The sequence below is a fragment of the Plecotus auritus genome (assembly GCF_963455305.1).
Source record: "Plecotus auritus genome assembly, chromosome: 9".
Classification (NCBI taxonomy): Eukaryota; Metazoa; Chordata; class Mammalia; order Chiroptera; family Vespertilionidae; genus Plecotus; species Plecotus auritus.
Genome location: NC_137783.1, coordinates 30,438,409 through 30,451,863, shown reverse-complemented (window position 1 = coordinate 30,451,863; position 13,455 = coordinate 30,438,409). Strand labels below are relative to the sequence as shown.

Genomic DNA, 13,455 nt, shown 5'->3' with positions numbered 1-13,455 from the left:
TCCATTTTTAGTTGTAATTTTTGCATGCTGTGAGTTAAGGGTCTAAATTCACCTTTTAGTATGTGGATATACAATTCTTCTAGCACAATTGGTTGAAAAGATTATCCATTCCCCTATGAACTGCCTTGGCATCTCTGTAGAAAATCAATACCTTGAATGTGAGAGTTGATTTCAGGATTCTTAGTTCTGTTCTATTGAGCTACATGTCTGCCCTTGCACCAGTCTCTCACTGTCTTGATGATAGTAGGTTTTATATAAGTTTTGAAATCAGGAGGTATAAATCCCTCAACTTTGTTCAGATCTATATATCAATTTGGGAAGAACTGACATCTTAACAATACTGAGTCTTTCCATCTATGAATGCTTGCCAATGTATTTAGATCTTTAATTTCTCTCAACAATCTTTTAATTGTATAAGACTTGCCCTTCTTTTGTTACATTTACTCCAAATTATTTTATTCTTTTTCATGTTAATGGGAATGGAATGCCTTTCTTAATTCTTTTTTTTCAGATTATTAATATATAGAGAAATACAATTGACTTTGCATATTGATTTTGTGTCATGTGACCTTGCTGAATTTTGTTAGCTCTAATTATGTGTGTGTATGTGTGCATGTGTGTATTCCTCAGGATGTTATGCATACAGTATCACATCAGCTATTAATAAAGACTGTTTTAGAGATTTCTTTCCAGTCTGTATGCTTTAATCTCTTACTTTTTTTCTTACTGTAATGTCTAGAATCTCTAGGACAATGTTGAAATGATAAGAGCAACACCTAACCCTTGCCCAATGTCAATCTGAGATCTGAGATCTCTGAGTCTCTTCTTTTCTGTAAAACAAGGAGCTTGTAGGAGGTGATCCTTAAGGTCCTTCCCCATTATATTTAAAATACAAATTTAGCTTGAACGTTTAAAAAAAAAATTGGAAACACCTATTGAATTGCCATGAGCAAACACACGCAGCTGACATGTTATTTTCTGCTCCCGTATGGCAACAAGACAAAAGAGTGTTTGCACCCATGACAAGCATTCCCTCTGAAACCTCAAGGCCAGAAACAGATATCCCGGCTGAGTCCCGTGATCAGCAGGCATCAGGCTGGCATGTTTTCTTTGGAATCCAGAAAGTATTGGAGCCATGCTGCGCTTGGCAGAGGCTGAAGCTAGCCAAGGCCTGGTTCTGATCATTTACAGCAGCTTCCCAGTCTGCTGTCATCCTACCAGGCTCTAATGAACTCCACGCCAGGCCTGCCTGCTGTGGCTTCTGAAAGGGGCAGAGGCAGCAACTCCCCTATTCAATCAGGCTTCTAGTTAGTGAATGAGGGTATTGTTGCTGGAGTGCCCTAATCATCAAAGACAACTGAAACAAACCTCTCCCTCCCTGTTCCCTGGGTTGATTATAAGACAATATTAATCTCACTGGCATAAATGCAAAGATATGAGGCAAAAGGGTTATTATTTTTTAATGGATGACGATGGTTATGTGGAAGAAGAAACATTGATCACAGAGTTGTGCATGAGTTTTCTTTACACCTGGAACAATTTAATTAAGCACAACCTGTGAGGGTGATGACTAAATACTTGTAATAGGTTGGATTTCAGAATATTCCTGAAGGGGTTATGATAAAGAGCAAAGCAATATAATAGATAGACCTTCCAAATATGATCATGAATTTGATATAGAGTTCTGAAGGTTAAAAATACAAGACAATCACATGTAAAATGTAATCTTTCCCAAATTGCAAGCGCTACAGCATTCAACAAAACACCTGATATATGATAGACACCAGGACAAATAAATGTTTGATGAATTATGGAAGAAAGGAAAGAGGGAAGGAAAGAAAGAAGTAAGGAAAGAAGGAAGGAGTGTATTCTTTTCAAAAATTAAAAATATAAGTAGAATATTAAAGAATGAAAATAAAAAATCATTTTAAAAATTCCAGTCTACATGCCTTACAGTAATGTGGGTTTGAACTGTCATTGAATTGATCAAAACATCAGGGGAAAAATCTCTCTGAGGTATTTGGAGAGGGTATTCATTCTTGGCTTGGCTAGACACATTCATTTACTACTGTGACTAGTCTGATATATATATAAATACACACACACACACACATACCACACAATAGGGTGTCATTTTAAAGTACCCTGGAAATCTGAACACATTAAAATAGATCCATTATGCCCAGGCTGGTCTGGCTCAGCAGATAGAGTGTCGGCCTGGGGACTAAAGGGTCCCAGGTTCGATTCTGGTCAAGGGCACATGCCCAGGTTGCAGGCTCGATCCCCAGTGGGGGGTGTGCAGGAGGCAGCCAATGAATGATTCTCTCTCATTATTGATGTTTCTATCTCTCTCCCCCCTCTCCCTTCCTCTATGAAACCAATAAAAATATATTTAAATAAATAAATATATAAATAAAATAGATCCATTATTACGGTAACTAGCTAGTTTATTAATATTAATAATAGGAAGAAAGCAAAAGGGAGGAAAGAAATTATAAGTATGGTCATCTGGGCAGCTTCACCAGGAAGCCACAGCTTCATGCTCCCAGGGAAATCACCTGTCCTTTCCCTGTAAATCACTGGGGGAAGGGATCAGAGGGGCAGATAAACACATGCTCAGTGAAGTCCAGGTAACATAGGGAAGGTTCTTGCCTGTCAATCTAGCCTGGGAAGAAGATCATTGGCTAAGAGGGTGGGGCCAGTGTAAATGAGGGAAATCTTGGAAGGGTAAATCCCCAGACACAGAGTTCCCTAATGCTTCTTGTGCTCTTGCCCTCTTTTGCTCCATGATCCACACTTGCCTGTACTCTCTCCATAGACTTGTGGCCTTAAGCAGCCACATGGCCACCCACACACACAATGAACTGCAGCTGGAAACACAAGCTAATCTAGCCAGATGCTGGACTGGACTTTAATATGGAACAGAAATTCTGGACACTGGCCTTCATTTTGATCCTGCTGAAGACAAGATTGGACATCTTCCATAACAGGATGGACAAAGAGGGGACCTTGGAGGGGAACTCCCTTCATTTTACATCATCAATAAAACTTTCCATAAAATCCCATCCTCCCGTGGGGCCTCTGGAAATTCTTTTCCTCGCAGCACCCCAAGAACTCCACTTCCACCAATAACAGATCTATTTGGAGAAACACGCGGATCTTTCACCACTTATTAATAGGAACAGGATCTCATTTAGGTCTATTTAAATGTTCCACAGTTATCCTTACTTAAGGACTTGTGGACGATGACAAACAGTGTCCATGTAGCAATATGCTGTAAATATAACTTCATGGATCCAAGAAATGCTGCCCTCCAAAGCAGCCTTGATAAAGGACAATTACTTTTAGGCATCAGTTGAAATTATTTTAACATAGGTGCCTACTAAAATTACAAAACCATAGTTGCCTATACTTTTTTAAAAGTTAAGAAATCCTTGAAAGATCTATTATTTTTTTAATTTAAATTCTTTATTGTTGAAAGTATTACATATGTCTCCTTTTTCCCCCCATTAATCTCTCCCTGGCCACTCCCAACCCCCAACGCACACCCTCACCCCCACTACTGTCTATGTCCATTGGTTATGCTTATATGCATGCATACAAGTCCTTAGGTTGATCTCTTACCATCCCCCAACGCCCCCCCCCCCCCCCGCCTTCCCTCTGAGGTTTGACAGTCTATTCAATGTTTCTATGTCTCTGGATCTATTTTTGTTCATCAGTTTACATTGAAAAATTTTTTTCTAAATGAAGAAAAGCAAGGTCCTATCAACCCAAAATATATCTTTTGGAAAAATATATGACTTTTTTCCTAACTGCCCCAAAAGGGATTTAGATAGAGGTCCTGCTCCAGGAAAGGAGATACATTAGAGGTAACTATCCTATATAATAAAAGCCCAGTGACTGAATAGTAGAATGACCAGAACAACTGGTTGACCAATCATTATGATGAGCACTGACCATCAGGGGCAGCTACCACAGTGGGAGCACTGCTCAGCTGACCAGGATGAGCAGCTGTTCCTGCCGCGAACCCTGCGCTGATGAGAAGGAACCTGGGCTGCAATTGGCACCTCCTCACCCCAGGCTCCTCCTCCATGATCCCTACCACCTCCTCCTGAAGCCCACAGGCCACGCAGTGTTGCCGGGCTCAAAGAGCTAACCTTGGAGGCTGGGAGGTGGGTTCATGGTTGCCACAGGACTGAGGCCTACTCCACCGCCTCTCAGTGCTATTGTCCCTGGGCCAATCCCAACCAAGTCCCCTGGAGAAGCGAGTGCTCAGGCTCCAGGGAAGATGCTGGACCAGGGACCACAGCCACTCAACTGACTGGATGAGCAGTACTCCCACAGCAGACTGATCCCCGCAGCCACACACCCCCACCCGTGCACGAATCCTGTGCACCGGGCCACAAGTAGTTTAATATAAACTACAATATGACAGAGATGAACCTGGCAAGGCCCATTTGATCAAAGTCCTCTCTATGCCCCTTGTTAAAAATGGCCCAGCAAATATTTATGTACCAAGCATTTGCTTTTCCATCTCCATGTGAATTTCCTTGCTGTCCTTTGAAGTCCTAAACCATCACCCCTCCCCCTTCTCCTTATCTCCAGATGTCACATAAGCCGTAACTGCCCAATGCATCTTAAGATCTTAGTCTTATGACACCCCCAAAGGTGCATTCGTAAAATCAATTCTGGACATTTTCTCCTGTTAATCTGTCTCTGGTAGAAAAACTTAGATGGTGGGAGAAATTTTTTTTTGCACCCTCCTATGTGCATGAATAAATAAAATGAATGACAATCTAGAATGGTCAACAGAGAACTGAACTCAGTCCTAGTTTAGATCTAGGTATATGACTTCTGGCAGATACTTTGCCTCACTGGGCCTCAGACTCTTCAGTGATAAAATACAGAGGTCTGGCTATAGTTCATCTAAGCTTTTTTCAAACAATAAAATGGTCTCAAGTATCTGCAATTGGATATTTCAAATCAGGTACTAAATGGTACAAAAGTAGAATAAGAGTCTTTGTAATATTTTTGGAAAGCACTGGCTAGACAACTGCAGCATAAAAATATTGAAGATGACACAGCGCCAAATGTAGCAAACATAACATGGTAGTATAATTTAATATGAAGACCATGGTTCAATTTATGCCCTATTTTTACCCTGAGTGAAACTACTGCTGATTTATTTCTAGAATCTGCTTTTGGTCAACATATTGTAAATCAGAAATAATTACAGAATATTAAATATTCCAGTGACCTCGGTGAACTATTCCTCAAATATTCTTTTTAACCTTCCAGAGAAAAACCTTAGGAGAGTTGGAATAACAGAGAGCTTAATACTGCTATAGTCATTGTAATATAGATGTGGCTTTATGCACTTTACTCATTGTTGTTATTTGTATTCAAGAATACCAATGTACTGCCCTAGCTAGTTTGGCTCAGTGGATAGAGCATCAGCCTGCGGACTGAAGGGTCTCAGGTTCGATTCCAGTCAAGGGCACATGACCAGGTTGCAGAATCAATCCCTAGTAGGGGGTGGTCAGGAGGCAGTTGATCAATTATTCTCTCTCATCATTGATGTTTCTATCTCTCTTTCCCTTTCCATTCCTCTCCGAAATCAATAAAAATATGTTTAAAAAAAGAATACCAATATACAGAGACTATTAAGAACATTTTCTCAAAAATTACAGAATTACATCAGTCTGCTTGAATTAGGTAGATGGGAACCACTGGGAATCTTCATGGTGAATAGAAGGTTTGGTGGGAATAAATCTGGAGATAAAAATCCCCAGAATGAACCAGAAATAGAAAAGATCTCATACATGCCTATTTTCAGAAAAGGGTGAAACAAGGAAGACAAAGAGATAGGAATAAAGCAAATATGTATTGTTCAACATTATTTGAAAGAGGACAGACTTTTAAAAAAAGAGACAATTCTAAGAGGAACACCTAAATTTACTACAAGTGGCGTTATTACTATGAGCTAGCAATTACGTAATTACCACAACACAAGCAGTTCCATGCCAGTCAAACCAGTGCCACTTTGGAGAATCTATTCTTCATGTGGAAAGGAGCAAGATACCACACACTGTATTTCACAAGAGAACTATAACTCTGTTTGAATAAGGGTGTGAAGAGTTTATTTTTTTCTTCGGTGTGATCCTTGGTTTATTCACTCTTCAATCCAATATTGTTCAGCTTCTATGCATCAGGAACTGTTGCATTGGTGTTTTTAGAGTATGCTTTTAAAACTCTTTAGCAGAAAAAAATTGTTTAAGTAGAGATTAAGCATGTGTATACTTTGTGGAAGATCTTTACTTTCCAATTATTTCCCATCAAACCAGAAGCATTGCCTGGATAATTCCTTCAAATAAATCGCAGCCTAACCTAGAGTTTTTGACCAACAATGAAGGCAATCATGACATTGTGATGTCTCCACTAGGTGGCAGTAGCAGGCATACGTTGGCCCTTGGAAATTCCTGGTCACTGGGGGTTTTAAAAACAAAAAGAGGGGCAGGGGAATTTCAGCATCAGTCTCAGACAGATGCCCAGAAACCAACAAGATTTAAGGTAAAAAAGTACAGAAGCAAGGAACAAGAAACAAACAAACGTTGTCACTGGAGCTGACAGAGTGTAGGACGAGTCCCCCAAGTCTGGCCAAATTCATTCTCCCCCCTTTTTTTAAAAAAAATATATAAATATTTTATTGATTTTTTTTTTACAGAGAGGAAGGGAGAGGGATAGATAGTTAGAAACATCGATGAGAGAGAAACATCGATCAGCTGCCTCCTGCACACCCCCTGCTGGAGATGTGCCTACAACCAAAGTACATGCCCTTGACTGGAATCAAACCTGGGAACCTTCATTCTGTAGGCCGACGCTCTATCCACTGAGCCAAACCAGTTAGGGCCATTCTCCCCTTTTTAGTGTCTCTGCTCTGGAACTTGCTCAGGAGGACTTCTCTGGGATACTGGGGAGCACAGTGGAGGGGGCCACAGCTACCCATCAAAGCATGTGACTAACACTGCTGGCACACCCCACTGTGGCATCCCATCGGCTCCCTCCCCTTCCCTAGAGAAACCTCACAATGCAATCTTCTCCTAACTGGAGAGATCAAATGCTCTCTTATCCAAAGCAGAGCCACTTCTGTGAGTGAAACTAGTGCTGTCCATAAATCCCCAGAACATCAAATTCAAGCCAGCCTGTTTGGGCAAATGGAGCTGTATGGCCACCCAATTCCTAACTCTTCCCTCCAGGAGAACTTTTAAGCCCTCAGAGCCCTGGCAGGCCTATGGCTTGACCTTGACTTTGTGTTTCCCATCCTCCATTCACGAGTGCCTGGCACAGACTGAGCAGCACTCAGTAGGGGTTTGCAGAGTAATGAGTAATGGTGGCTGATGCTGTGCTAGTGTACTCCAAGGACATTTAGCCCAATCTACAAACAGTGTGACTTTACAGACGAGGAAAACTCAGATTCAGAGAGCTTAAGCATCAATATCAATATAGCAGTAAGTGGCAGAACCAGACCAGAACTCAGTTCCTGACTCCTACACCAGTGTTTGTCCCCATCAGTGCTTCAAGTGGCAATCCAAACCAACTACCCAACACCTCTGCCATGTGTCAGTCAAGGATTAAAGGAAGAAGAAGAAGAACAGCATTACAAACCATCCATCCAAGCAGAGACATTACAGTATGACTCTGTGAACAGGGGTATAAAAGCCGCCTTGGCCAGTGTGGCTAAGTTGGTTGGATGTTGTCCCATGCACTAAAAGGTTGCTGGTTTGATAGCCAGTTAGGGCACAAGCCTAGATTGTGGGCTCTATCCAAGATAGGGGGTATGCAGGAGGCTCACATTGATGTTTCCCTCTCACTCACTCCTTCTCCCTCTCTCTCTCTCTAAAAAGCAATAAAATATAAAAAAACAAAAAACAAAAACAAAAAACAAAAAACGGGGAAAGCAGCTGAACAGGCAGAGGAGACCTGCAGGCTCTGTGCCCAGTCCACAAGGCACAGAGCACATGCTTGCAGCTGATGACAACTGAGTATAAATGCAGTCCTAATGTTGTTTATTCAAGGAAGAGCAAGAAATATGGGTTTTATATTTTCTTTTTAAGTATATTTTTAAGTATAAGAAAAATCGTAAAACCCAGTGTTCGCTAAATCAGTATATCTGGGATTCACCTTTGACCAAGGGCTGCTGTGGTTCTCGGCTCCTAGATGGCACTTTGGTGGATTTCACTGGTTTGGAGGGATGGCCAGGGCAGGAAAATGTTTACCAACTCCCTGGGGGATGGTGTTGTGCAGCCAAAGCTGAGGTTTATAGTTTCAAGTATGGTCATCATCAGTATGGACATCAAAGGGAAGTTAGAAATACCAGAAGCTGGGGTCCCACTGGATTCTGGTGAATCTACAAGATTCTACTAAATCACAATCTGCATTTTAAGTAGACCCCCAGGTGATTTGTTTGAGAAATTCTGATCAAGAGAAAGGGTTCTATTTGGGCGGTGCTAATACTTCTAATAGTTTTCCCTTAGCAAACCCCCAAAGCTAATGCCAGGCTTCTAAAGAGGTATCCCAGTGCCCATCCTTCCCACCCTCCAAGCATGGTCCCGCCAGCCCCGGAAGGCAAAAGAGTCTTTCAGTTTCCTTCTGATCAGCTGTGCTTTTGTTTTGTAACAGTTTTGCTCTTGTGTCTAGGGTTGAAGAAGAAACAAGTTCATCTCGAAGTTGGTGTATCTAAACATTTATTTTCTTTGGTAGAGCAGAGCCTTAATTATGTCACTATAATAAATAGATTTTGCTCCCGGGACCCCACGAGAAAATGGCTGGCCGAAAAATATTATCGGCTCTCTCTCCAAACAAGAACCTGATTAATCTTCAATCTAACCTTTGGTTTCTTTCAGTCCACATCACTGATTTTACCATATATCTTTTGACCTGTCAGATGTGTCTTGGGTAAATGTCATTGCAGGGTCCCTTATGTGACATAGTCTCAAAGTTTTAAAAATGTCTCCACTGCAAAACAGAGAGAATTTAGCGTTCCTTTGTCATCTGACAGTCCCAACTTCATTAAAAGCTATTAGAATCCACCGGGTTCCCTTTAGGGAAACCTCATCTCCATTTAACTCTTCCTCCTGAGAAAAAAATTGATTAGCCCCAGTCCCATGCAGGCAGGCAGTCAATAAATGTTGAAATACAATAATAATAATGACCAGAAAGCTTCGTGTTCTTCCTTATCTGTGGAGGTTGCCATGGTTACCACTAAAATCTTGTTTTGTTTCACTGATTCTTTAATTCTTTTACATAAGATTCCTCAGGGTTTACTGTTTAGCCTCTGTCTCTCTCCCTACAACACACCTGTGCTATATACCTATGACTATTTCAGTTTCAAATGAAGTACATTATTTCTCATGAAACTTTAAGAACCAAATTATATGAATAAATATAAAGAATAGAAATATGAGAATACTGTGATAAAAATCACAATATTCTACTTTTCTAATTGGGTCAAATTGCAAAGTATTTGAAAAAAATAGAAGTTTATAACTAAGCTGCTATGGTTTCTTGTTAGAATAAAATGCTTCTTTCTTTTATAAAAAACATAGTGGAATACTGAAAAATGTTACTTTCATACCCAAAACAATCTAAAGCAATTCCTGCTCTGTGTATAGTATCTCTGCCACCCCAACCAATAGCATTTCCAATAATTTATGCATGAAAATTTCCCCTTGGATTGCAAGTCTATTAATAAATCTTGAGGTTGGGGTTCTAAATTTCAGCCCCCCCCCCCCCCAGATAACCCGTGGGTGTTCCATAAACTAATCACTGCATTAGTAACGATGCTGCCAGGTTCAAAAGCCCTCCACTCTAGTTTTCTGAGTCTGCAGGTCAGCAACACATTTGAAAGTTACACACCATGTGTTAAAAAGTATTTCTTGATGGTTTCAACAATGTAAGTAGGCATACAGCAATAGTTATTGGTTATTTTCTCATTCATTTCCTGCATCAGTCCATCCTAGAGATGGAGCTTATTGGGCTTAGATCTCATCTTTGCTCGTTCTGTTTTGTAACAACATTTATCAGATGATATGGTTTCCAAGAACTAGACATGGCATCTAAAGTTAGGTCCTCAGGTTATATGCAACTGATATCTACTTGTTGCTAATCTCATGTAGAGAGATCTTAGCCACTGGGCTGTGATAAATGTTCTCTCCTCTTTTTAGAGGTTAAATGATATAAAATTGCAGATATTTGGCCATTTGACCTATGAAAACACAGTATTATCTAACTCAGCCAAAGAATTGGGGAAGAGAAGGAGAAGATATTTCATGTATGGTTTTGGCATATCCACAACTCCTGAGTTCTGCCATCCTACACACAATGATAGATTCTCAAAACTCAGTAAAAAAATAAATAAATAAAGAAGCTATCAAATTCTTGCTGGGATACACTGAGTTATTCAAATACAGGTGGGTCAATTATGAATGAATTAATTGTGCCTCCTCCTGCTCTTCTATCTCAATTACAGTTGCTAGAAGGCAAGCATAAGGAAAGCATAAAGGAGTAAAACCATGACCACTTACTCATAGGACCTGCAAAGGGTAAGGAAGAGAGAAAGGTGACTCTAATTGCTTTCTGGGGGAGGGAGGCTAATGCAAAACATGTGTTTATCACAGGGCTTTGCTATGTGAGGATGCCTTTGAAAGGAAGGTAGTAATATTGATGGCAAGTAATTTTCAAGTCTCATCCAACCAAGAGATACTGGATAGTAATTATATTTGGGGCCATGTGCTCCAGTGCAGGTCTGTTTTTTATGACCATCACAAGAATACTAAATAGAAATATAATTTAATCAAATATAAAGAGAGGTGTCAGTCCAAGAAAACCACACACCAGGAACAACATAGGGGAAAATGAGGAAGCAATGAAATCTGAGGCATGTCAATCTCAAGAGCTCAGATTTGATAATGATGCACAAAGGCTCAGTCCTGTCATGTTTTACAATTCTTCACTTTGCTGACCCCCTATAATTCTCTGGTTTACTTGATCATGTTATGGTATTAGTGACAGCAATAGTGGATGCTACACGTAAATACCAGATAACAAATTTTCTCTTGTACCTTCTCCACAGCAGAATATTATACATTGTCTCAAACAAATTGTGTCCTCATCACGTTGCTAATCCCTCTACATTTCATACTCCTCAACTGTAGAACAAACGACTGAATGACTGAATGACCTTAAAGTCCCTTGGCAGGACTACTCCATGCAGGTGAGAAGCTTTTGATCATTTCTGTGTTCCTGAAAGTATTGCAATAAGAGACTGTGGTAGAGCTTTTCTAATTGTGGGATAAATTCCACCTGGAAATATGTGAAATATTTTTAGGTCGGACATTAATAAACATTTTTTTCAGTAATTATGTATCTCTTTTTTTAAGTTCTATTAATATGGCAATTGATATTGGTTTTCTGTTTGAGATAGAAATAAATGTATGAACAAATTAAGGTTAAAAATAAAAATAGGGTAAGAAAAAGCACAAGTAAATAATAGCACATTATTAAGAAGGTGGTGAATGACCAAGGTCTGGGAAACAATGCAAGGCTGATCCCCAGTGAGAAAACGGGAGTCATAAAGTTTACTAGTTTCTTCCAACTGGCACCGTCATTGACCTCTCTTTTTTAGAATTTGCTAACAGTATCCTATATAATAAAGAGGTAATATGCAAATTGACCATCACATCCTCGCACAAGATGGCCACCCCCATATGGTCACAAGATGGCCATCACAAGATGGCTGGCAGGGGAGGGCAGTTGTGGGTGATCAGGCCAGCAGGGGAGGGCAGTTGGGGGCGACTGGACTGGCAGGGGAGGTCAGTTGGGAGCGATAGGGCTGGCATGGAAGCAGTTAGGCATCGATCAGGCTGGCAGGGGAGTGGTTAGGGGATGCTCAGGCTGGCAGGCAGAAGCAGTTAGGGGCAATCAGGCAGGCAGGCAGGAAGGAAAGTGGTTGGGAGCCAGCAGTCCTGGATTGTGAGTGGGATATCTGACTGCCGTTTTGGGCCCGATCCCAGCTAGCCTCTCTGTGACCAGGGATCGGGCCTAAATCAGCAGTCAGACATCCTCAGAGGGGTCCCAGATTGGAGAGGGTGCAGGCTGGGCTGAGGGACACCCCTCCCCCCACCAGTGCACGAATTTCATGCACCGGGCCTCTAGCATTTTATACTGTGTTCTTCATTGGAAGCCTGAATCCTGAGAGTCAGATACTTTCTCAAAGCCACTCTTTGAATTCTGAGGAGTTCTAACCTTCTTCAAAGCCATGGCCAAAGAATTGGTAAGGACAGAGACCTCTGGGTCATGCAGGTCATGGCTAGAAGGCAGCAAGTTGGCCAGACCATCTTTGACCCAGGAAAACCATCTTTCATCCTGCCTTCTTTTACCATCATAGCTTCCTGGGAACCTCTATCTACCTGGCACTACACTAAGCCCTTTACAAGTATTAGCTCATGTTTCCTTTTAACAATCCTGTAATGTAGATATTCTATCCCCATTTTATATAGAACTGGATTTAGGTATTGTGCTCTGGGTCACATAGTTTGAAATTGGTTGAGACAGACGTAAAGCCTAGATTTTTGTATCTGCAAACTATGACACTACTTTGGATCTTTTATAAAGGATGTTGTTGAGACAAATCTAATTGTTTCTGATCAAGATCCAGAAGTTTCCATTTTGGCAGGTACTTCACAATATGAAATCGTTAGGTGCTAAATTTCACCTTAAAGCAGGTGACAAAATACTGCTATTACCAAAGAAAAAAAGGGGAATACTTTAAACAACTGTGAGTTTTCATCCTAATTTTCACAGTGATAAAGCTTTCAATGATTTATTTCAAAGGACTTAGCTATTAATTGAAAGTCAATTTTTTCCTAAAATTGTTTCATTTTCAGCCATTAAATACACAATATGGGAAGCTGACTCATAAGTACTAGAACTTTTTAATAAAAATGTTGAGATTTAGCTCACCTTATGTATAATGCAATATTTCCTGATCTCATTTTGCAGCAATACTTTAGATCATGATTCCTAATAAACTCTGAGGGGAGTAAAATCTGCATGCACACATGTGTACTTTCACATACATGCACACGCACACACACTGAAAGCTCTAGTGTGCTAGTTAGGCCACCAATGATCAAATCCCCCAAATGCAAAAGATCTGCTGAGTAAAATATTAAAATGAACATGTGGCCTGGACCATGAGGTCCTGAAACAATGGAATTGGGACTAACAAACAAGGAGGGCCATTTCTCTTGGGATAGATTTGGTTTGATAATTTATGTTGGGAAAGATTTCTTGTGTATCCTTAGCTAATGCCATTCATGTGTCCTCTGATGTAATTTCCTAGAGCCTTGTTTCAAATGTTTTAGGAGAAGTGCCTTTTAGCCAGGGAAACTTAAT

The 13,455-nt window shown here is 40.5% G+C and overlaps 1 protein-coding gene and 1 pseudogene across 3 annotated transcripts in view; one reads left to right on the top strand and one right to left on the bottom strand.

Moving 5' to 3' along the window:
- The window catches only part of PRKG1 (protein kinase cGMP-dependent 1), a 1,125,638-nt gene that overhangs the window by 708,309 nt on the left and 403,874 nt on the right, over positions 1 to 13,455 (bottom strand). The gene's annotated exons all lie outside the window — the stretch shown is intronic.
- Positions 1 to 13,455, top strand: part of LOC308257703 — a 238,702-nt pseudogene that overhangs the window by 6,172 nt on the left and 219,075 nt on the right. The window contains exon 2 of the transcript in view: positions 7,573 to 7,710. The product of the transcript in view is annotated as an uncharacterized misc_RNA (transcript). The remainder of the gene's footprint in view (positions 1 to 7,572; positions 7,711 to 13,455) is intronic.